General features: G+C 40.0%; 1 protein-coding gene and 1 long non-coding RNA gene across 3 annotated transcripts in view; one reads left to right on the top strand and one right to left on the bottom strand.

Moving 5' to 3' along the window:
• Positions 1–2,238, bottom strand: part of acsl1a (acyl-CoA synthetase long chain family member 1a) — a 279,599-nt gene extending 277,361 nt beyond the window's left edge. For both annotated transcript variants that reach the window (XM_051928437.1, XM_051928438.1), the window contains exon 1: positions 2,104–2,238. The gene's annotated coding sequence lies outside the window, so the exon portion shown is untranslated. The remainder of the gene's footprint in view (positions 1–2,103) is intronic.
• The window catches only part of LOC127527972 (uncharacterized), a 242,483-nt gene that overhangs the window by 198,579 nt on the left and 20,331 nt on the right, over positions 1–23,573 (top strand). The gene's annotated exons all lie outside the window — the stretch shown is intronic.

Here is a 23,573-nt window from a genome sequence, read left to right as displayed (position 1 = left end):
CTTCTAAGACAGAAGGAGAATTAAACATGCCGAACTTTACTTCGGTAAAAGTTAAACAATTACAGTATGTACTTGCTGAATACTGCATAAAAGTTCCACAACTTGAAGCAAATTGAAGAAATGCTTCATTACAGACTTGACATACCTGCATCAAAAGACTTCCAAAGAAAAGCTGAACTAGGTTAAAAGTCACAAAAATACATCAGAATTTTCCAAATTATAAATTACACTGAACTTCGCTTTGGGGGAAAAAATGTACACTAATCACAGGGTTACAGTAATTAAGGATTATTTGAATAGCTGGGCAGAAAGGAAATGCCAGAAATAAAGCACATATGATGCATATTGGCAAACACTAAATAATACCATTCAACACATATGTCCAGGGACACCAAACAGCACATCTGTCAAAGCCAGCCTGATAAACACCTTTTTAAAAGAATCAGAGTTCACTGTGGAATGCTTCTTCTGGCATATTTGTTGCCCTGAGCTTCCAGAATCACTTCTTAAAAGCAAGCAAGTTTGAGAGCAATCTTGCACAAGTGTTCACTTCAACCTCTCCTACAAATGTGTATCATCTGAATCAAAACTACTTAGACATTTGTGATTTCACAAGAATGTCCTTTTTAACGCAGAGGGCATGATTATACTGTAAAACGATCAAACCGCACCAAAAAGAGACAGGTAGATTTTATTAGTTGGTGAAGTCCTTGGTAACAAGAGGTGGGGTTTGGCTCCCCCTCTTACAGGCCAGCACCGACAAATAAATAACTGCTTAAAAAATATATCTTACAAAGATATAGATGTAAATAAATGCATAAATAAAATAAATACAAAGGGCACAAGAGGCTTATAATATTTACCAGACAAACAATTCTCCCAAATGCAGTCGATTCCAATACCGGTGGAACACCGGGTGTAACTAGTCAAGCATGTCTAGGATGGTTCTAATCTCATACTTAAACAAAAACTAAATAAATGCAATCTTACTAAGCTTCCATTGTTTAAATATTAGAGGCATACGCCTATGTTAACTGGAATGCTGGACAGCTGAAACCAAGATGTGTTCCTCTAAACAACTCAAACGTATGCATAAGTGGTGGACTTCAAGTGACCTCAACGCCTATGAATAGCTATGAAACAAAAACGGAAACTAATGCTCTGTTGCTGGCACTGTAATATAAAAACCAAGACTCTTTATAAGCACTGTCTGTTGAAAAAAATAAACTGTGTCACCAGACGCATCACGCCAGAGGCCTCGCGATCCAGGCGACACAATCTCGGCACGTGCCGGGCACAAGCCTTTGGTGGTTGATCCCACGCTGTCACAAGGGGATGCCAAGGCTTTGTTTTGATGGGAAAGTAAATAACCGATATATACGCGTGCACTTCAGGCTTTTTGCATCAACTAACCGGGTAAGGTGCAAAGAACACTGCCTACGCATATCAGGACATATATTCTCAGTATAAAACAAATATAATGTACGCGTAAACCAATGCAGTTCCGAATATTTCACAATAAAATACATGGTTGTTAAGGCCTACCTACTGTATATCAAATGCTCACGCATACGCACGCGCGAACAGGCAGCACTGCATCCACCGCCCGATGCTCTATGCCATCGGCGCACCTGTGAAAGAATACTGTAAAATTTGTACACTAACCGCAAGAAAAACGTTGCGCATACTGATGGAACTGGTGTGGATAGCGTGTATCTATATGACTGGAAGGATGACGCTTAAAAGCCCTGACCAAGCACCAGCCCTTCGGCAACACAGCCAGTTATTTAAGCAATGCCGACTTTCATCACCCCCTCCCCGTTATCTCTTAACATCTTTCGTGGGTTATATTTCAACAACTATTTTCTACAGCGTACACTACCAACAATATGCATAGAGATAACATAAAAGGCAGACGCCCTCTCTTTCTTCAAATCAGCAAAGGAGCAACTAGACACATGAGCAGAATACATTCTCCGCACCTTCGTACATTCAAAGGCTGTACCTTATTTAAACATAAAAGACATTAAGAATTAAATGATAAATGACGAAAAATTATTTAGTTGTCACAAAAAAGAATATAACTGCGCCACGGACACCAACCTCTGTGTTGCTCCTCCGGTATTGACCATGTGTGTCCACATTAAAGCGCCAACAGATCACCTCTTATTGACGAAGTGCCGTAGCCGGGTTTTGTCCAATCAGAGAGCTTCTAACATTGTGCATCCGCCTCTCTCAATGACACGCACAAGCTGATTGGGTTGAACTCTAGTAACACCAACTTTAGGTTTGACCTTTGTACATACTTACTTAGACGGGTGATAAGCTATATTCGCTGTGCATGAAGGACTTTAAAGTCTGCACAATCCGGTGCACTTTGTGAAACTATTCAAGAATCATGTGGTGACCTTTTTAAAAGTATCTAATTTGTACTTCATATCAAGTCAACTGCTGTTTGAGACTGTGGAGTTAAGCTGATATGCGCAAACACCGCGATAAAAAATCAAAAGCTTTATTAAATTTAAGTATTTCCAACGATTACAACAAAAACATTCCAATTCATGTAATCTCCCATAAATGCCAAGTACGGGCTGGCAGCCTCCTGGGTTACCTGAAACTAACACATTTTCTAATTCTTTTTTTATGATGGGTGCACCTGAATAAGTCACATAGTAATGTAAGCAGGAGTTCATGTCAGGAAATTTTTGTAAAGTTAATTGATGGATTATTTAAGGGAGGAGAAATTTGGTAGGTGGAGAGAGAGAGAGAGAGAGAGAAAGAAAGAAAGAAGTGATCTTGTGTAGCTCAGTGCTGTATCCCCACTGTTGTGTTATTAAAGAAATAGATATAATTGGCAAATAGTTCACAAATTGGGTTGGCCATCTCTTTGTGCCTTTCCACACATCGAAGACTCAGTCTGCTACGCTACGGGATCGCCCGCAAGCCAAGCAGAACCGACGCCAAATTCTGGTAAGGACAGTAGCGGACTCTCCACACCCGCTCTTACAGTAACTTTCTTATTTTTTTTCGTAGCCGGCAGGCAAATCTGAAACTACTTTCAGTACATCCTAAAATGCATGTTACCTTCGTCTTGGAATGCTATGGATAACATTAGTCAGCACACTATAAGTGGAGCGCCCCAGAAAGATCTTGTGTTCCCTTTTCTTACCAGAGCAGCCCAGTGGTTAGCGGAAGTACCTCTCAGCTGCAGAAAAGTGCATGAAATCTGAGCCATGTGACTGTACAGATGTAAAACCAAGAGTGGATAACAAGTAAATATTGCATCATGGTGTCCTTGTGAACTTAGTGTTTCAAATACAAGTTCATTGGATTTAAAAGCCCATTAGATGTAATATGGAATTCAAATCTGGATACCTGCACAAGTCAGATTAATATAGAGCTACCAATCAAATTATTTTGCACTTCTGTGGTATTAGGAAGGAAACTACAGTCCCGGAGAAGCCTGCTCATTTACCAGCCAGGTATTATTTAATTCAATAGCTTAGGGCTGCAGGAATCAAAACAACTACGGAGAGTATCATAAGGCATGAACCAAGCTGCGTTGTGTTGACAGTCCATTACAGAGTACATTCACACACACACACATTCAGCCATAAGAGAGCAATTTGAAGTGACAATTTAACTTTCACATTTGTGTCATGTTGAATGTAAACAGGTGTTCTTGGATAACACCGTAACAGTCAACCAAGAGATTGACCAGGACAAGATTGAAACCCAGGAGTGTTGATTGATGAAGCAATTGCATAACTTGTGCCACCTTGTTATACATGATAAAATCTTGGGAGAAAAAAATTTGAGTAAAAGATCTATCAGTTCAAGTAAATTAAAAGCAATCAAATTTAATAAAACAGTATGAATGAAGCAGCTAAAAATGTAAAAACTATAATGTAACAGTTAGACACATATATATGCATACTTGCTATTTTTGTCTTAGGTTACACATTGGAAATGGACATTGCACTTTAAAACAACAAACCTCCTGGTATATTTGTCACCACTACCTTACTGTGTGATCCTCAACAGGTCACCTTAATTGTTACATTTATTGTAAAAGAAAAGACATATAACCAGATGAAAGGCTGGAATACCACAGGTAACCCCATTTATGCCCAGGGATGAAAAGTGGAAAAAAAGTTAGAAACATTTTCATCTCTAGTGATGTTTGGCCTATTCAGACTAGTATAAAAACATCCCTTTCAGGGAAGGTCTACAGGACGGTAGTGAGACCAGCTTTGTTATATGGGTTGGAGACAGTGGCACTGACCAGAAAGCAGGAGACAGAACTGGAGGTGGCAGAGTTAAAGATGCTAAGATTTGCATTGGGTGTGACGAGGATGGACAGGATTAGAAATGAGTGCATTAGAGGGTTGGCTCAGGTTGGACAGTTGGGAGACAAAGTCAGAGAGGCGAGATTGGGTTGGTTTGGACATGTACAGAGGAGAGATGCTGGGTATATTGGGAAAAGGATGTTAAAGACAGAGCTTCCAGGCAAGAGGAAAAGAGGAAGGCCTAAGAGAAGTTCTATGGGTGTGGTGAGAGAGGACATGCAGTTGATGGGTGTAACAGAGCAAAATGTAGAGGACAGGAAGAAATGGAAAAAGTGATCTGCTGTGGCGACCCCTAAAGGGAACAGCCGAAAGAAGAAGAAGAGCAAGATAAAAACATCGCTTTCAGAAAGCTCTGATTTAACTGGCTGTCTGGTCATAAAAGACGAACTTTTTGTGGTTAGTGGTATCAGAAGCAGGGGAGGGATAAAGGGACAAAGCCAGAGTAGAGGGACAGGAAGTGATCAGAAATTGTGTTACATGGTGTTTCATGTAAAAATATATATATATATATATATATATATATATATATATATATATATATATATATATAGCATATACAGTAAAAAGTATTATAATCATGTAAGTAGTGGCTTCAAATTGAAATGTCTTGCCAAATGAAGAACAATAAAATGAATAATATAGAGGCAAGGCACAGTGGTGCAATGGTTAGTACTACTATCACACTGTTCTAGAGACATTTTAATCTTAAACTAATCTACTTTGTTTTTGATATTGCCAGGGTAGGTTTCAGTTCCCTTTCCTCTTTACATTGGAAAAAATAGTTTAGAACATGAATGAATGACTAACAATAATAATATTTCATCAGGGGCCGTTTTCCATAACCCCAAATGCACTGTATCATCTTGAGTGTATTTAAGTATTCTTAGAAATCTTCTTCTTCTTCCTTCAGCAGCTCCTGTTAGGGGTTGCCACGGTGGTTCATCTGTCTTCTGAATCTTGCTCTGTCACACCCATCACCAACATGTTCTCTCTCACCACATCCATAACATTCTCGAAATAAAATTCTATTTCCTAACTTTCAATACTCCCTTTCTACCTCACCATCTCTACTCCTGATACTCTTGCCGTGGAAGCAAGCAATTAATTTTATATCATCTTTCTAAATAAATACTATGTCAAAGAGCTGTACAAAGGCATATGCAGTATTAAAAGGAAAAAATGCATACAGTGTAGTAAAGTCAGTAGAATAATACACGGATGAGGAAAGGAAAGATAGAGGGCATTTGTTCTTCCAGTTTACAAATAATTTTTCTTCATTCACAGTTTTGGAAGCAACAGGAGTCTGACAGAAACAGGTGCTCCCTGTGCAGGATCTTGTTTCCAGAGAGGGAGGAGTGCCAGTTTTAGACATTAAACTTAAGCACAAAGCTCCTCACTCATGCTCTCCATCTGTTTTTTCTTTCTCTGCTTTGAACACATTTGCATGTGCACAAATACTACATGCAGCTGTTTCATCACCTGAAGCAAGTAGCTCAATCTAAATATTCCTGACAAATAAGTTAAAAAGGTTAATAAATTAACTGTAACAGCTTTGTGAAGAGGACTGGACCATAGTAGAGTTCTATCAGTTACTAAATTTTATTGCTCACATTCATTTCCCATCCTTGACCTTGAATATTAAAGCAATATTGTAAATACACATGCATGTTCTGTTATCCATACCAATCTAGATCAAGAAAGTATATATTTTTTCTGCAACTTTGTGTCAGTGATGAAATTTGTTTAGGTATTTGTTAGACATGGGTTTTGTCCTGTCACAACCACTAAAAGTAGTTGCATACATTGATACCATAAAAAATATAATCCATTCAGGAAAATGTGGAAAGAATTGAAAAGGAGCATATAAAAATAAAATTTAAAAACCAGAGGTGTTTCCAGGACAACATATTGGCAGTGAAACCTGAGACAAGCATAAGCTAGTTTCATCTGGTTAACAGCCAAACATGTCAGCTGACTGTCCCTGGCTTGTTTCAGTCAGGACCTGAATTTAGACAATGTTATTTAAAGAATAATGATCTCAGATCTTGTCTTTGCTGCCCCCTACAGTAAATGCTGCTTCAAATTAAACACAAAAGAAAAGATTGTGTGTTATGTTTAATCCTTTCGTCCATCCATTTTCAAGCATGCTTATCCAAAGAAGGGTTGCCGGTAGACAGTGACTAGCCATATAGCATCAGGACCAAGGTGGAACGAATCCTGAACAGTCTGCCAGTCAATTAAAGGACCACACTCATGTTTATACTCACACTTGCTCACAAGGGCCCAATTTTGTAAATGAGTAAATTTACAGCAGAAGTTCTGTATAATTTAACTGGAAGCTATGGGTCTGCAACTATGAGATAATTTACTAAGATAAATTATCTTAATTTTTTGTAACTCTTACAGTTGCAACAGATTTCATTTATTACAGCCCCAAATCAGAAAAAGTTGGGATGATATAGAAAATGGAAATAAAAAAAACATAGTGATTCTTAAATTTACTTTGACTTCTATTTCATTGCAGAGAGTATGAACCCAAGATATTTCATGTTTTGTCCGGTCTGCTTCATTTTATTTGTTAATATACATCTGATCCTGCATTTCAGGCCTACAATACATTCCAAAAAAGTTGGGACGGTAAAGCAATCCCCACTTTGTAATGTCGCCATTCCTTCTCACAACAATTAAAAGACGTTCTGGAACTGAGAATACCAAGAGATGAAGTGTTTCAGGTGTTATTTTGTTGGTGTGCAGCAGTGCAGGGTCGCAATTGTCACATTTTTCATTTCAAAATTCTCCACACATTCTCTGCAGGGGACAGGTAAGGACTGCAAGCAAGCCAATCCAATACCCATAGTCTCTTCTTCCGCAGCCATGCCTTTGTAATGTGTGCAGAATGTGGTTTTGTGTCTTGTTGAAAAATGCACAGACGTCTCTGGAAATGGCAGCATATGTTGCAATTAGTGCTGACAGAGATTAAAATTTTTAATCACAATTAATCGCATGATTGTCTACGATTAATCACAGACAATCACAACAATCACATTGTTATCTGCAAAATTCAACAATGAATTAAAAAGTAGTGTATTGTGTGTATTTGGTTTGCAAATACTTTAAACAAATAAGGTGCTTTTTAACAGCAGTATTCCCTTTACATCGTAGCAGTTAAAATATTTGTTGTAAATTTCAACTTAAACATTAATGTAATCAAATCAAATATAAAACCAAAGCTATTTGCCACTGCCAGGGCATTAACGTTTTATCTTGTTTGTTATCGAAAAACAAGTTACCCTCAGAGTCCAAAGCCACGATCACAACATTATAACAGGCACCTACCAAGCAACAGTAAGTTAACATTTCTAAATCTGTTTTCTTTTTTATCTGAACAGATACCAGCAGAAACATTTATTTAATCAGGGAGCTGCATAAACACTTTATGTTCAGTAGCAACTCTTTGAGGGCTAATATTATTTCCAAAAAACTCAGTTTTCTGAAAAGCGCACAAAGCAATGGTTTCACACATTAATCAACATAAAACATCTGTTGCTGCCTGTTGTGCCTGCTGTCGGCAACTGTTAGTAGTTTGCGGTGGCTCGATGGCAAGCAGGAATGCACGGTGGGCTGGCTGTCTTTGTGAGACCGGTGCGCGGGGGTGCCAGTTGCAGTAAGATGCAATATGGTTTGTACCTCCTGTCATCGTGTCTGACCTCCCAAGCGAACGCTGCCATAGGTGCATCAGCTACACGAATGTGTTCAGCACCACAATCAGCTGGGGACTGATCAGCTGATGCCAGTACCTCACTTTCGTTTTCGATCTACATCTCCAGATCACTTGCATCAATATCGGAGTCTGACAAATCAGAGTCTGATTCAGCGATAATATGAAAAAAGTCATCCACGGATTATTTTGCTTTGAGCATTCACTTTGGTATCTCTCCACATGCCATTTTAGAAGTTGTTTGCTCTTCGTTACTCATGCACGCACTGGGAATCGAGGTCAAATCAACAAATCTAACTTTCCTTCTAGCAAAAGTGTATTGAAAAGCGTTGTAACAAGAAGATCACTGATCTCTACCGATAGCTAGCAAGACTGAGGCTTTCAAAATAATAATAATAATAATAACAAAAACTGCGTTAACATGTGATACAATAAGTGTCGGTGTTAATTAATTAATGCATTAATGCGATAATAACATGTTAATTTGCACACTCCTAGTTTCCACTGTGTGGATGATCCATTCCAGTGGTCTCCGAGCCCGGAGAAGTTGAAGCTGGTTCTGGACCTGGTTAACATAAAGCTTCTTTTTTGCACAGTAAAGTTTTAAGTGGCGTTTGTGAATGTAACTCCATATTGTAGTGCTTGACAAAGGTTTGTCAAAGTAATCCCTTGCCCTAGTGGTTATATCAGCTATTGATGACTGACGATTCTTGATGCAGTGACATCTGTGGGATTGGAGATCACAGGTGTTCATCTTAGGCATGAACACCTTTGAAATTCCTCCACATTCCCTGAATCATTTAATGATATTATGCATTGCAGAGGGAGAAATATGCAAATCCCTTCCGACCTTTCTTTGAGGAACATTGTTCTTAAATGTTTCAATAATTTTCTCATGCATTTGTTGACAGACTGGAGATCCTCAGCCCATCTTTGCTCGTCAAAGACTCAGCCTTTTATGGATAGTGCTTTTGTACCAAATCATGATTACAATCACCTGTTGACATCACCTGTTCAAAATCACATCATTTCTTTTTTGCAATTAAAACAGGACCTCTACATTTGCATTCAACTATTTTAGGTAATATATAGGATATGGTATCCAAGGAATAAACCTAAAAAAATAATTTCTTTTTTCATTCCAAAAGAAATCCTGCATAAATAATGTTGTTAAAATTGATTCTGCTGTTTGATGCAAAAAAGACCCATCAGTCTGCAAACATTTAATCTCATTTTCATTTTCATTATTTGAAAGTAAAGGAGGAAATTACCTTTAATAATTTTTGATGGTTCAATAGGCTTTCTTAGTGAAATTCTGATACTAATAAATTATCCTTCCTTCCACTGTAATGAGCCCTAGAGTCAAGCGCAGGCATACACTGATCACTGAGTTTTGTTTCTCAACTAACCATCAAATAAACATGTCCAAAATGAACTCCTTTGTTTCAATCTGATGTGGAAATGCAGTCCCAAGTTTTAATACAAGTACATTCTGTTCATTTTCAGTTTTATTTTATTGTTGCATGACACACTTCCTTCTTCAAGGTCACAGTCAAGAAAACTTTTTTAAACATAGTACTGTTACAATATAAGTAACATGCAATATGTAAAACATGCTGAAAATAAAAAAACACAATGTAAATATACTTATCAACTACTTGAACTTCAGCATACAGATTTAGTTTCGAACTCCTGAATGTTAATATTAGTAGAAATAACATATATTAGGTAAGAGTCAGCTGGCAGCAGAAAAGAATAAATCTACATCAATTCTGGATAAAATAAGTCTATGTTGGTGTAAACTATTAGTAAAAAAGATGAACAATTGCATCTGAAATATGCCAAATGACTGTTCAGCCACTTCCAGACTACTATAAAATAATAAACAGTGAGAACTAAGTGTGACAAAGTTCTAAAAATGAGTATGCCATGTGATGACATGCTGGTTTCAGGTTCATGTTTCAAGATTAAGAGGGATAACTTGATCAAAATGGCAGCAACGTCATGTGTCATAATAAGACTCCAAAAAGAGAAAATGAATTAGAATAGCCTATTTATCACAGCTGCTCTAACAGGAAAATGCTGTGTCAAAATCATGTACAGTACCTTCAGCTATCTTTAATGTTGACAGGTAGATAATTTCCAGATATATATTGTCTTATTAAAAATGGCTCTGCCTTCTACTTTAGTTTAAGTTATCCTTAGAATTTTATTAATTTTAGCATTTTATGGTTGTATTGTATGTGTTTGAGGCATTTTTAAGTTCTACAAGTTAGAAGGGAGATAAGCCACTTACAGTCATAGATAGATAGATAGATAGATAGATAGATAGATAGATAGATAGATAGATAGATAGATAGATAGATAGATAGATAGATAGATAGATACTTTATTGATCCCAAGGGAAAATAACAGTATTACAACAGCTGCCACTAAAAACTACACAGAACACCCTAAAGAGGCAACAGTAGGATATAGTTAAAAAGTAAATAAATTCCAAAACAAACAAATAAAAAATAATCTAATTACTATTAACATAAAATAATGACAGAAAAGAGTTGCTGTTATTCTAAATTGGCTTCTGCACTAGCTGGATCCAACATTGATATTTTAATCAGGGTCACATAAGGCCCTGTCTATATTAATATATTTTCTCTGTCGTGCCAGTCCTTAATCTCTTTAATCACCATGGCATTTTCATAATTATCTCTTACTAAAGAATCTTCTTTTTCCCCTTTTTAATGAGAAGTGATTTTCATGAAAATGTAGCATGTTCAAAAATGTATTCTTAGCACTCATTTATGATGATTGCATACACAGGAATGCTTTGAAATAATATTTTTCAAAAAGAATAGATTAACAAATATGCAATAAAAAGCATGTGGTGGTGAAAGGAAGATATACATTTTTATATAAACAACTGAGAAATTGAGTGCTTTGCTGTGTCTTTTCTGGAAACTCCGTTTTCCTCCAACATCCCCAAGGCATGTGTGTTAGGTTAACTGATGACTTTAAATTGGCCTGTTATAAGTAAGTGTGGATGTGTCAATGGACTGATGTCCTTTCCACATATAACTGATGCCTTTCACCTGGTTTTGCAGGTAAAAAAAATGGTACACAGTGAATCCCTACTGGATTAATTGGATCTGATGTTGATAGGATAAGTGAATACATTGTAATGCAAGGAACAATTTAACACTTTTCAGCAATCAGGCAGTGCATGAGTAAAAAGAAAACAAAATATTCAGAGAAATCAGACCCAGTCAGTAGATCTATAGAGATCCAATGTATAGTACATTTTTACAGGGTTTATGGGTTCTTTATTGCCGTGTGTACAGAGTACAATGAAATTCTTACTTTCATGTGCTAATCAAGGTGCACCATGTCACCACTCTCTTGCACCTTGATTATGCTTAGGATAACTGAAGTATTTTTGAATTTTATGATGTAGACTATACAGAACAACCAAAGACATGAAAGCAAAAATTTTTCTCATTGCCTTTTAGGTTACTTTGGTTTTTGTCTTTAGTGATGATGATCTAGGAAGCAAGTTCTTTGGTGCATCTCATGCAGGTCTTGATTTTTGACCCCTTATTTCTGCATCATCTCTGGCATGTGCATTGCACCATATTTATGCCCAGATATCTCTGGTTGTGAAATTGCTATCTTCATTAGTAGTTTATAATCATCATCACTTTCTGCACTGGAACTGGTGTCAAGTTCTACATTACACAGCAGTTCTTCAGCCAGATGCAGTTTGAAGTCCAGGAACTGTTGAGTATTCTTTGCATATAGGTTCAGAGTTTTGCTGTCAGACTTGTGCTAGATCTGGGAGTGTGTAATGGCCATGTCAAAGAAGTGACATAATATGTGGAGTCCATTTCTTGGCCCTACTTGACAGATGATAAAAGCTCAGCATGCGATCACATAATTGTGCACCCCCCCATGTTAGTATTATATACTTTGAATGACTGAAGGTCTTATAGCCTGGACCTGTGCTTTGTCTTTATTGGACCATCTTGCCTAATCTTTTCATGTATGGTAGAGGCCATTAGGGCTGACTTGTTGACATATCATTTTGTGATAGCCAGTTCAGGGCTCTTTCTGAACACTATTATTGATGCTCCTCTTCCTTCCTGCTGCAAATATTTGTTACTGGTGAATTGATATGGCTTTGGCACCCTGCTCTTTATTATGGTGCCTGTTGCTGGAAAGCCCTTTTCAAGACAATGCATCCAAGAAAGTGACAAATGGGAAGCAGCAATCGAAGAAAAGCTAACTTCCTTTAGGAACAGATTCTACCATACTGCTGCTGCTCCAATGCCCATTGTTTGCAATAAAATGTACCCTTTCCTTGTTACACTTTGAAGTGCAGCATAAAAACATAAAGGAGAGCAAGAACAAATACTTTTAAGCCTGTTGGGTATGGCTTGGCTGGAACATACTGTCTTATTTATAATATCATCAGATATTCTTTCCTTACTTTGTCCAGGAGTGGCCTGCCTTTCCACAAAATGTCTGTTTTCTTTGTTTACTTTGTCACGTGACAACTTACAGTGAATTGCTGAGTTTGAACAGCCTGTCTGCAGGCATTCTGTGGCCTATTACTGATACCTTTTTTTTATTTTTGGCCAAAACGTCTTTAATCTGGGAAAGCCTAAGAGGGCCATGTGGACTGAGATGCCAAAGAAGACTTTAATTTCCTACACTGTGGTATTCAAAGGCACTCCTCTAATCTGAAACTCATTTGATTTGATTTGTAAATATTGCCAAGTCTTTTAAAATTTTGCCGTAGATGTACTGGGAAAAGCATTGAATTAGGCTCTAATTTGAAGAGATTGTAGGGTCATCTTGGTAACCATGTGGCTTAGGCAGTATAAGTGTGAAGATGTTAAGAAAGGAAATATTTAATAACATCAAGAAAGTGAATCTATAATCATACCTATTATAATTAATCTATATTTCTTTGTCATATTTTTATTTAGAACAAGGAAATACTGCTATGAATATTAATAATATATTTGAAGGTATTGTTCATGCAAAAAACATTCATCTATTTCAAGCTATGAATATTAATAATGCATTTTAATGTATTTTTTATGTGAAAAACATGAATCTGTTTCAAGAACGATCACATCCATACTTGCAAAAATTGTCCCAAAGTGAACAAAGGCTTTCATGTTGTTTTGTGCCTGCTAGCTCGTCTGATGATCTTTCTGTCTCTTCTTCTGAACTCTGTTCCTCTTCATTATTAGCTGTGAGCTCATCTTCAGTAGTTTCATCATCTAATAATTCTGAGTCTCCTTCAACTATTCTCAGCAGAATCCTCTCTGCTTCTGTCAAGGCTCTTACATCCAGATGAAAGTCATTAGTGCAATTTACAGACATTAACATAATCCTCCTTTCCACTACACTGGACATTTATAAATTAGTTATTATTCTCAATGACAAAGATCTAAATTACACACTATGATTTCTGAAATGTTCAAAAACAAAAAAATACATAGATATTATCTATATATATAATTCACTAAGCCGACAGCACAGGCAAGACAACCATGGGATATGCACAGAGCCACGCCCGCCGACAACACAGAGCCACGCCCACCAACTGTAAGACCATGGGATAGGACGAAAACTCACAGAGCCACGCCCAGCAACTCTAAGAATTCACTAAGTCCATGGCAAGCAAGATGCATGCAAGACAGAGCCACACCCGCCAACTCACAGACCCGAGCCCACCAACAATTCACTAAGCAGCCGACCATGGCACATGCACTACAGAGCCAAGCTGCAAACAATTTGAGCGAGAGCGAAAGCATTTGCCAAGAATGTTTTCATTAATCAAGAACAAAAGTCGAAGATTCGAAGACGGTCACATACCGTCGTAGTTCGGACTATAAACGATGCTGACTGGCGATCCAGCGGCGTCATTCTCATGACCCGCCGGGCAGCCAATCGGGTAACCAAAGTCTTTGGGTTCTGGGGGGAGTATGGTTGCAAAGCTGAAACTTAAAGGAATTGACGGAAGGGCACCACCAGGTGTGGAGCCTTTCGCTTAAATTCGATTCTGTGGGTGGTGGTGCATGGCCGTTCATAGTTGGTAGAGCGATTTGTCTGGTTAATTCCGAAAACAAAGAAGGACAAGTGGCTTTCAGCCACGTGAGATTGAGCATTAACAGGTCTGTGATGCCCTTGGATGTCCGGTACTGCAGGCGCGCTACACTGAATGGATCAACGTGTGTCTATCCGGCGCAGAGAGGCGTGGGTAAGCCGTTGAACCCCATTTGTGATGGAAACCGGGGCTTGCAATTGTTCCCCACGAACGAGGAATTCCCAGTAAGTGCGGCTCATACGCTCCCACTGATTATGTCCTTGCCCTTTGTACACAACCCCCCCCCCCCCCCCCCCCCCCCCCTCGCTACTACCATGGTCGGGTAACTTGGTGGATTATATATAGAAAAGCAGCCGGAACCGCAAAGAACAATGAAAAGTCAACATGGCTCAGACATGCATGTGGACTGTACACAGATGAAAACGACTCAGGTGAGGAGTTGGGGGCAGGCACATGAGCAGGCACTGCATTCTTAACGATGGATTTTTTCAAATGTGCATTTCTTTCCCTGTGCTTAAAAATCATTAAACAAGCGGCGTGATTATGCGGCATATGCCGTGGGTTGGCTAGTAGCAAAAAATTTACCTTCTTTAAACTTTTTACTTGCAGTATCTTTCATTTTTCCATAAAATGTACTTGTTGAAAGACATGCCATGTTTAGTGGGATGAAACCGGAAGTTGTCATAATTGTACTCACACAAATGAAAAGCTTAGGATGTTCTACTCAACATACAAGAGTTTGAGGGGCATTTCAGTGAGTTAAGTAAAAGACCCAAGAACAAAATGTCCACTACACAGGAAATAAATCTATAACTGGGGTCTCAGTAGGCTAGATAATAACATAGAACATATAGGTGGCATTTAATGTCTTTTCCAAAAGGTTCTCTAAAAACAAGTATTAAAAACAAGCATTTAAGCTCTTCAACTTAAAATATACACCACCAGGACAAACTAAATTTATAATTATAATGGGAAACCAGAAAGATAAAGAATTCTTAACAATTGGTGAAATAAGAGAGAGAGAGAGAGGTTGGGAGCATGCACTAATTATAGCACGTTGCTGCACCCACCATTAAACCCTAGAAAATATTTTAGAATTTGATAGAAAAAAGATATGTTGACCAGGCTAAATGTACTCTTACTTACATAAGTAGGGTTATCTGAATAAATAAAACACAGAAATTAATTCATATTGAATTTTCAAATTGAATATCAGAATGCAAAGGAAAGTACTTTAGAAATGTTAAATCTCCAGCATTAGGAATTGGCCTGAAAAGAAAGCAGATTAGAATAAGACATTTGGAAGATTCATCATTGATAATGAGATCTTTAAAGACCCCAGTTGCTCTGGATCAGGCAGGTGTTTAATTAATCCACACAATACAATCTGTCAAATGCTTGCTTCCATCTCAATACAAGATTCTTTATTCTTTATCAGAATAAAAAAGAAATCTAAACTAATGATGTAAAGTATGTACTACATAAATTCTTACGTATCAGCTATACATGTTCTAATAACTTGACAGGTCAGATGTAGTAGATAGCTGACTTAGGAACAAAACACACGTAGTGTTTTGTTCAGACTGTTAAGTGATTTGAAGTTATGTGGAATATTTTTAACAGACATAAAAATCTTCAAGGGTTTGTTTCCCATTTTTCCTTCTATACATTTTTATATTGTTGTTTAATAATAGCTCTTGTTATTTTCTAGCCTAGAACAAGGTGGCAACTGTTAATTGAGGGATGGATACCAAATAAATAAAAGCATAGAACCTAACATGCAAAATGTGACTACTGTAATATAGTAGGTTTCAGATACCCTCTGTGTTTATGGAAGTAGTTTGACTGCTTTTTCACTTGACATCACTCTTTCTTTCAGATTAATTTTTTTTGTTACTTGCAGTCTCCTTCCCTGCAAAGACTTCTTATCTATTGCTCTTACACTAAATTCAGATGTAGATTGGTTGAGGATGGTCATACCCCAAGTGATTATCCATTTGAGGTTATTGCTCCAAAACCACTCTCTCAATTCAGGAAAAGGCAGATTCTAATTTTCAGCATGACAATGAATTTTTGAAGTAACTCTTCTTCCTAAACCTATGACTCTATCCCTGGTCATTTTGTTTATTTTAGTTTGTTTTTTTATTTGTGTTTTTTTTTTTTGTTTCTATTATGAAAAAGTTCTTTGTAAATATTTTTATGTTACTATTTTTGGTATTTAGTATTTAATTCATTTTTGTTTATTTTTATATTATTTTGTAATTGTTTATAATACAGTGTTTTTGTTACTTGTTCTGTAATTATTTTTGATTTTTACATGTTGAGCAGAAATGTTTTTTTGGCCCAGAGTTTTACTGTTTCCCTCTCCCTTGAATGTTACACAGGTTTTAACTCCTTTTGGAACAGATGACACAAAACCAGTGTAAGAGACAGCTGGCAGCTCATCCTGGCCCGGGAAGCCCCTGCGATGGAAGGATGGGGGAAGGCAGCTTTTCAATGACACTGCCTCCCCTAAAACACTAGATGACAGCTCCCCTGGATTGCACCGGTGCCCCAGATTCCCACAGGGTACTATGGGACATGTAGTGTAAAAAAGCCCTGCTATGGGTGCCACCAGGGGACACTGCAAGAGGATCGGAGGAGTTATATTTCATCCATAGCCCGGAAGTACTTCCAAGTCACGAGGACGGAAGCTCCAAAGTACTTCCGGGCTAAAGAAAACTCAAGTCCTCCATCTGACCCAGAAGTGCTGGCAAGTCATGTGGGGTGGAAGAACAGAAGAACTTATGGGTCAAGGACTATATAAAGGAGTGCTGTGAACCCAGCAAGGGAGCCAGAGTTGGGAGGAAGGAGACAAAGTTTGCTGGGAGGAGTGGAGGAAAAAAGGGAAGAGAGAGAGAGAGAAAGAAAGTATTGTGTGTAATCCATCCATCCATCCATCCTCTTCCGCTTATCCGAGGTCAGGTCGCGGGGGCAGCAGCTTGAGCAGTGATATCCAGACTTCGCTCTCCCCGGCCACTTCTTCTAGCTCTTCCGAGGGAATCCCAAGGCGTTCCCAGGCCAGCTGAGAGACATAGTCCCTCTAGCGTGTCCTGGGTCTTCCCTGGGGCCTCCTCCCGGTTAGATGTGCCCGGAACACCTCACCAGGGAGGCGTCCAGGAGGCATCCTGATCAGATGCCCGAGCCACCTCATCTGACTCCTCTCGATGCGGAGGAGCAGCGGCTCTACTCTGAGCCCCTCCCAGATGACTGAGCTTCTCACCCTATCTTTAAGGGAAAGCCCAGACACCCTGCGGAGGAAACTCATTTCAGCCGCTTGTATTCACGATCTCGTTCTTTCGGTCACTACCCATAGTTCATAACCATAGGTGAGGGTAGGAACATAGATTGACTGATAAATTGAGAGCTTTGCCTTGCGGCTCAGCTCCTTTTTCACCATGACAGACCGATGCAGAGCCCGCATCACTGCGGATGCCACACCGATCCACCTGTCGATCTCACGCTCCATTCTTCCCTTCCTCGTGAACAAGATCCCAAGATACTTGAACTCCTCCTTGGGGCAGGATCTCGCTCCCAACCCTAAGAGGGCACTCCACCCTTTTCTGGCTGAGGACTATGGTCTCAGATTTGGTGCTGCTGATTCCCATCCCAGCCGCTTCACACTCAGCTGTGAAACCAATCCAGAGAGAGCTGAAGATCACGGCCTGATGAAGCAAACAGGACAACATCATCTGCAAAAAGCAGTGACCCAATCCTGAGTCCTCCAAGCCGGACCCCCTCAACTCCCTGGCTGCACCTAGAAATTCTGTCCATAAAAGTTATGAACAGAATCGGTGACAAAGGGCAGCCCTGGCAGAGTCCAACTCTCACTGGAAATGGGTTCGACTTACTGCCAGCAATGCGGACCAAGCTCTGACACCGATCATACAGGGACCGAACAGCCCTTATCAGGGGGTCCGGTACCCCATACTCCCCGAGGGACACAGTCAAATGCCTTTTCCAAGTCCACAAAACACATGTAGACTGGTTGGGCATACTCCCATGCACCCTCCAGGACCCTGCTAAGGGGGTAGAGCTGGTCCACTGTTTCACGACCAGGACGAAAACCACCCTGTTCCTCCTGAATCCGAGGTTCAACTATCGGACAGACCCTCCTCTCCAGAACCCCCGAATAGACTTTTCCAGGGAAGCTGAGGAGTGTGATCCCTCTGTAGTTGGAACACACCCTCCAGTCCCCTTTCTTAAAGAGGGGGACCACCACCCTGGTCTGCCAATCCAGAGGCACACTCCCTGATGTCCATGCGATGTTGCAGAGGTGTGTCAACCAAGACAGTTACCTACAACTTCCAGAGCCTTGAGGAACTCTGGGCGTATCTCATCCACCCCTGGGGCCCTGCCACCAAGGAGTTTTTTGACCACCTCGGTGACCTCAGTCCCAGAGATGGGGGAGCCCACCTCTGAGTCCCCAGGCTCTGCTTCCTCATTTGAAGGATTTGGGATTGATTTCATTTGGGATTGAGGAGGTCTTCGAAGTACTCCTCCCACCGACCCACAATGCCCCGAGTCGAGGTCAGCAGCGTACCATCCCCACCATATACAGTGTTGACACTGCACTGCTTCCCCCTCCTGAGATGCCGGATGGTGGACCAGAATCTCCTCAAAACCGTCCGAAAGTCGTTCTCCATGGCCTCCCCAAACTCCTCCCACGCCCGAGTTTTTGCCTCAGCAACCACCAACGCTGCATTCTGCTTGGCCTACTGGTACCTATCAGCTGCCTCCAGAGTCCCACAGGACAAAAGGGTCCTGTAGGACTCCTTCTTCAGCTTCATGGTATCCCTCACTGCCAGTGTCCACCAACGGGTTCGGGGATTGCCGCCACGACAGGCACCGACTACCTTACGACCACAGCTCCGGTCAGCCGCCTCAACAATAGAGGCATGGAACATGACTCATTCGGTCTCAATGTCCCCCACCTCCCTTGGGATGTGGTCGAAGTTCTGCCAGAGATGGGAGTTAAAGCGACTTCTGACAGGGGACTCTGCCAGACGTTCCCAGCAGACCCTCACAACACGTTTGGGCCTACCAGGCCTGACCAGCATATTGTGTGTAATCATTGTGCTTATTGGGTCTGTGTTTTGCCTGTGGGAAACGGAGAAGATGTTGCCCACAGGTGAAGAAAAAGAAAATAAAACATTTGTTTTTTATAAGTGCGCCTCCTGCGTCTGTCTGTGTTGGGTTGAGTGGCTACTACGCCCTCTATCTTTGTCACACAAGCAACTTGCATTTCATGGCTGTCCCCTTTGTGCTATTACGCCAGTCTGTATTTTTCTGACCAGTCTGAAGTATAGGCTTACTTTTTGAATTTGTGGAGTATTGTGGAACCAGCACTCATGAGACTTAGCAAGAAAAGAACAAATATGGAAAAGAAAAAAATGCAGGAGAAAAATGTAATCATAGAAAAAAGAAAAGAAAAAAGCATGAAAAAGAAAAGAAGGTGCAATAATTCAAGAGTTACATACAAATGGAAATAAAAAATGTTGATATACAGATATAAAAACTGGAAAACAAAGAGGAATTATTGACATTGAAAAATAGTTATGTTTAGGCCAAGCCCCCACCCCCACCTGACTAACATTTAAATTTATTTTTTGCTTCTTTATTATTCTCCTTTTATCTTTTGTTTCATTTATGTTTATTATTTATATAACTATGTATTTTTTGTCAGTTGTGATTACTATTTAGTTTTGTCTTCTTCTTTGTGTTTTCTGGGTGGTTTCCCAAAAGGCCACCTGTCAATCTCTCTAAAAGGACTACTCCAAGCCCTATAAAGGCTCAAGGAAATTGCAGTCTGTGGAAGAAAAATGAGACTTAGGGGTTACATTGTAATTTAGGGGTAATATAGTTTATCACACGCATGTGCTTGGGGAACAACTTACAGTGTTAGATGATGACAATGTTATCCCAGACCAACCAAGGGTGCTAAGCAATAACAGTATCACTTCTTCTTTCCACTCTGCAGAAAGGAAGATTGGCATGCCACCATCTGTAATGTCACTTCCAGGGACAGCCTGTCTGTGTCCACCTCTTCCCTAAGAAATCATCATAAACAAAACCACCGCCATCTTGGGGCAGACTCGACCTGAACAACAGGACTAGTCCAACCTGGCGTTAACACACATTTTCTTTAGCATCTTTTGCATGCTTTACAATATACTGGGTTTCTTGTGCTTTATTGCAGTGGTATATTTGGCAGAATACAACAATTCCAGATATAGATGGGGCAACAGCACCTGTTTCAACGAAGTGGAGGTACATAGCCGAGCTTGGTTGGCTCTCCGAAAGGATTTTACAATTGGGACCCTCTCAGGTATTATTGTCATTACATGCATATGATGACACTGAAACATATTTTCTAGTCTTTGAAAGAACAGCAACCCATCACCACTGGGGTTGTATTGAATGGGCACACATTTTGGCATCGTTCTTGAAGAAGCAGACTCAGCATGCCTCTATTTGCTCTTCTGAGCTTTCTTTTTTTTTTGCTTTTTTTTGTGAATAAACTTCATTTTATACTAGCCATGGGTTGACAGTTTTCCCCTCCATAGTGGGACACTTTGTGTATATTTCGGGACATTTCGAATTTTTGAAGTTTAAGAAATAACTACATTTTAGCTAGGTATAGGGTAAAGTCTGGCACTACAGTAGATGCTAGGTTGCCTTTTCACCTCCTCTGGGAAGGCTGGTGGGATTTTGGCCTGCTTCTCTAGATATTTAAGAAGGTCTTGTGCCTCTTAAGTAATTTCAGGGTGAGTGAATCACAACCCCAATGTCCAACAAATTAACTAGAGAAATCCCAAAGGGGTGGGAGTAATAGTGGAATTAATAAATCTGTATCTTGTAGTTAGGATTCAAGAGTTCATTTGATGGAATTATACATTTCAAGGAGTACCATTTTGTACGGATCAAGTATAGTACTATGATGAGAAAACAATAAGTATAATGTACAACTCACATTAAATGAAGGACAAGTATGAAATTAAAACAACAATACCACAATATTATAAGAACAGTACATTTACACATGTACCAAAGGTTGTCACAAACAGCACATTTATACATAATTTAATAATAATAATAAATTATTATTTATTAATATATTTTATTTATATTGTACCTTTCTCATGCTCAAGGCACTTGCATACATACATGTACCAAAACTCATAAGAAGCATTGTAACATTAAATTCAAGAAGTTAACTATGAGATACAAAGCATAAGGAAGATAAAAAGAAACTTACAAATTATTAAAACAAACATAGTAAAAGTATATTGTATAGGTCTGGGCCAAATGCAAGTGGATTACCTCAGCTTCTTGAAAAAATAAAGTACACACACTGACACAATCAAGCCAAAAAAATAAATTGTTACATCGCTAGTGCAAACTGAGAAAAAAAGAAAATGTAAAAAATCAAATAAACTATAAATCTACAAAGTTCAAAAAATGTTCATAGAAAACAGAAAAATGGCTGTGCACCTATGCTAGAATGCTAGCATAGCATTCAGCTCTCAGAACATGGAAGTGGCAAAAAAACATTTGAAATAAATGGGACTGTTTACAGAAAATATCGTTCGGGCTCTTGCAAATGTTTTGTTTAAAAATACAGAATGCTTCATGGTAAAAAATGTGTTTTTTTTAAATCCCCTAATATGGGAAAGGGCTTTATGACCTCCAAAACTGTCAGTAATCCAAAAACAGCAAATGAATAAATAAGCAGGAGGTCAAAAAAACAAGCAAAAAAGCAAAGCACAGGCAGAAGTGTCGAAACCACAGACAAAAAGCAGAAAAAAAGCAAGGAAAAAAGTCAAGTAATTAATCATTAAACTGAACAGAAGGCAAAAGTGACTTTCACAAAGATGGAAGAGGTCAATCCAAGGGATTTCTTTAAAACCAGAGTTCTGATTTTTTTCTTCTGCACTTCTCATCATGTGAATGCTATATAATTAATGTTATCAGGCAACAGAACAGATCAATACTAATGTTCAAACCCAGCATAAACAACCAACCATAGAAACGTTACTTTGAAAAACAAATACACATCAATCTGGAGCATAACGAGTTATTCCACCCTCTGGAACCTGGTAGAGGCAGCTTGAGCACATTATTCTATGAAATAAGCACCTCAGGCATATTCAACTCTGAACGAGTGGCAGGTGGGGCTGGAGAAGACGTCTCCAAACAAGAGGAAGCAGGCACTGCTGAAGGAATCATTGGTCAAGAGGCAGAAATCATTGGAGCACGTCACATCTCACAAAAAAACAAAACTGGCAACACATACAGTGTTTATGCCATCCATCCATCCATCCATTGTCTCCCGCTTATCCGAGGTCGGGTCGCGGGGGCAGCAGCTTGAGCAGAGATGCCCAGACTTCCCTCTCCCCGGCCACTTCTTCTAGCTCTTCCGGGAGAATCCCAAGGTGTTCCCAGGCCAGTCGAGAGACATAGTCCCTCCAGCGTGTCCTGGGTCTTCCCCGGGGCCTCCTCCCGGTTGGACGTGCCCGGAACACCTCACCAGGGAGGCGTCCAGGAGGCATCCTGATCAGATGCCCGAGCCACCTCATCTGACTCCTCTCGATGCGGAGGAGCAGCGGCTCTACTCTGAGCCCCTCCCGGATGACTGAGCTTCTCACCCTATCTTTAAGGGAAAGCCCAGACACCCTGCGGAGGAAACTCATTTCAGCCGCTTGTATTCGCGATCTCGTTCTTTCGGTCACTACCCATAGCTCATGACCATAGGTGAGGGTAGGAACATAGATCGACTGGTAAATTGAGAGCTTCGCCTTGCGGCTCAGCTCCTTTTTCACCACGACAGACCGATGCAATGCCCGCATTACTGCAGATGCCACACCGATCCGCCTGTCGATCTCACGCTCCATTCTTCCCTCACTCGTGAACAAGACCCCGAGATACTTGAACTCCTCCACTTGGGGCAGGATCTCGCTACCAACCCTGAGAGGGCACTCCACCCTTTTCCGGCTGAGGACCATGGTCTTGGATTTGGAGGTGCTGATTCTCATCCCAGCCGCTTCACACTCGGCTGCGAACCGATCCAGAGAGAGCTGAAGATCACGGCCTGATGAAGCAAACAGGACAACATCATCTGCAAAAAGCAGTGACCCAATCCTGAGCCCACCAAACTGGACCCCCTCAACACCCTGGCTGCGCCTAGAAATTCTGTCCATAAAAGTTATGAACAGAATCGGTGACAAAGGGCAGCCCTGGCGGAGTCCAACTCTCACTGGGAACGGGTTCGACTTACTGCCGGCAATGCGGACCAAGCTCTGGTACCGATCGTACAGGGACTGAACAGCCCTTATCAGGGGGGCCGGTACCC

Source organism: Erpetoichthys calabaricus, chromosome 5 (genome assembly GCF_900747795.2).
Source record: "Erpetoichthys calabaricus chromosome 5, fErpCal1.3, whole genome shotgun sequence".
Classification (NCBI taxonomy): domain Eukaryota; kingdom Metazoa; phylum Chordata; class Cladistia; order Polypteriformes; family Polypteridae; genus Erpetoichthys; species Erpetoichthys calabaricus.
This window is presented reverse-complemented; position numbering and strand designations above follow the sequence as displayed.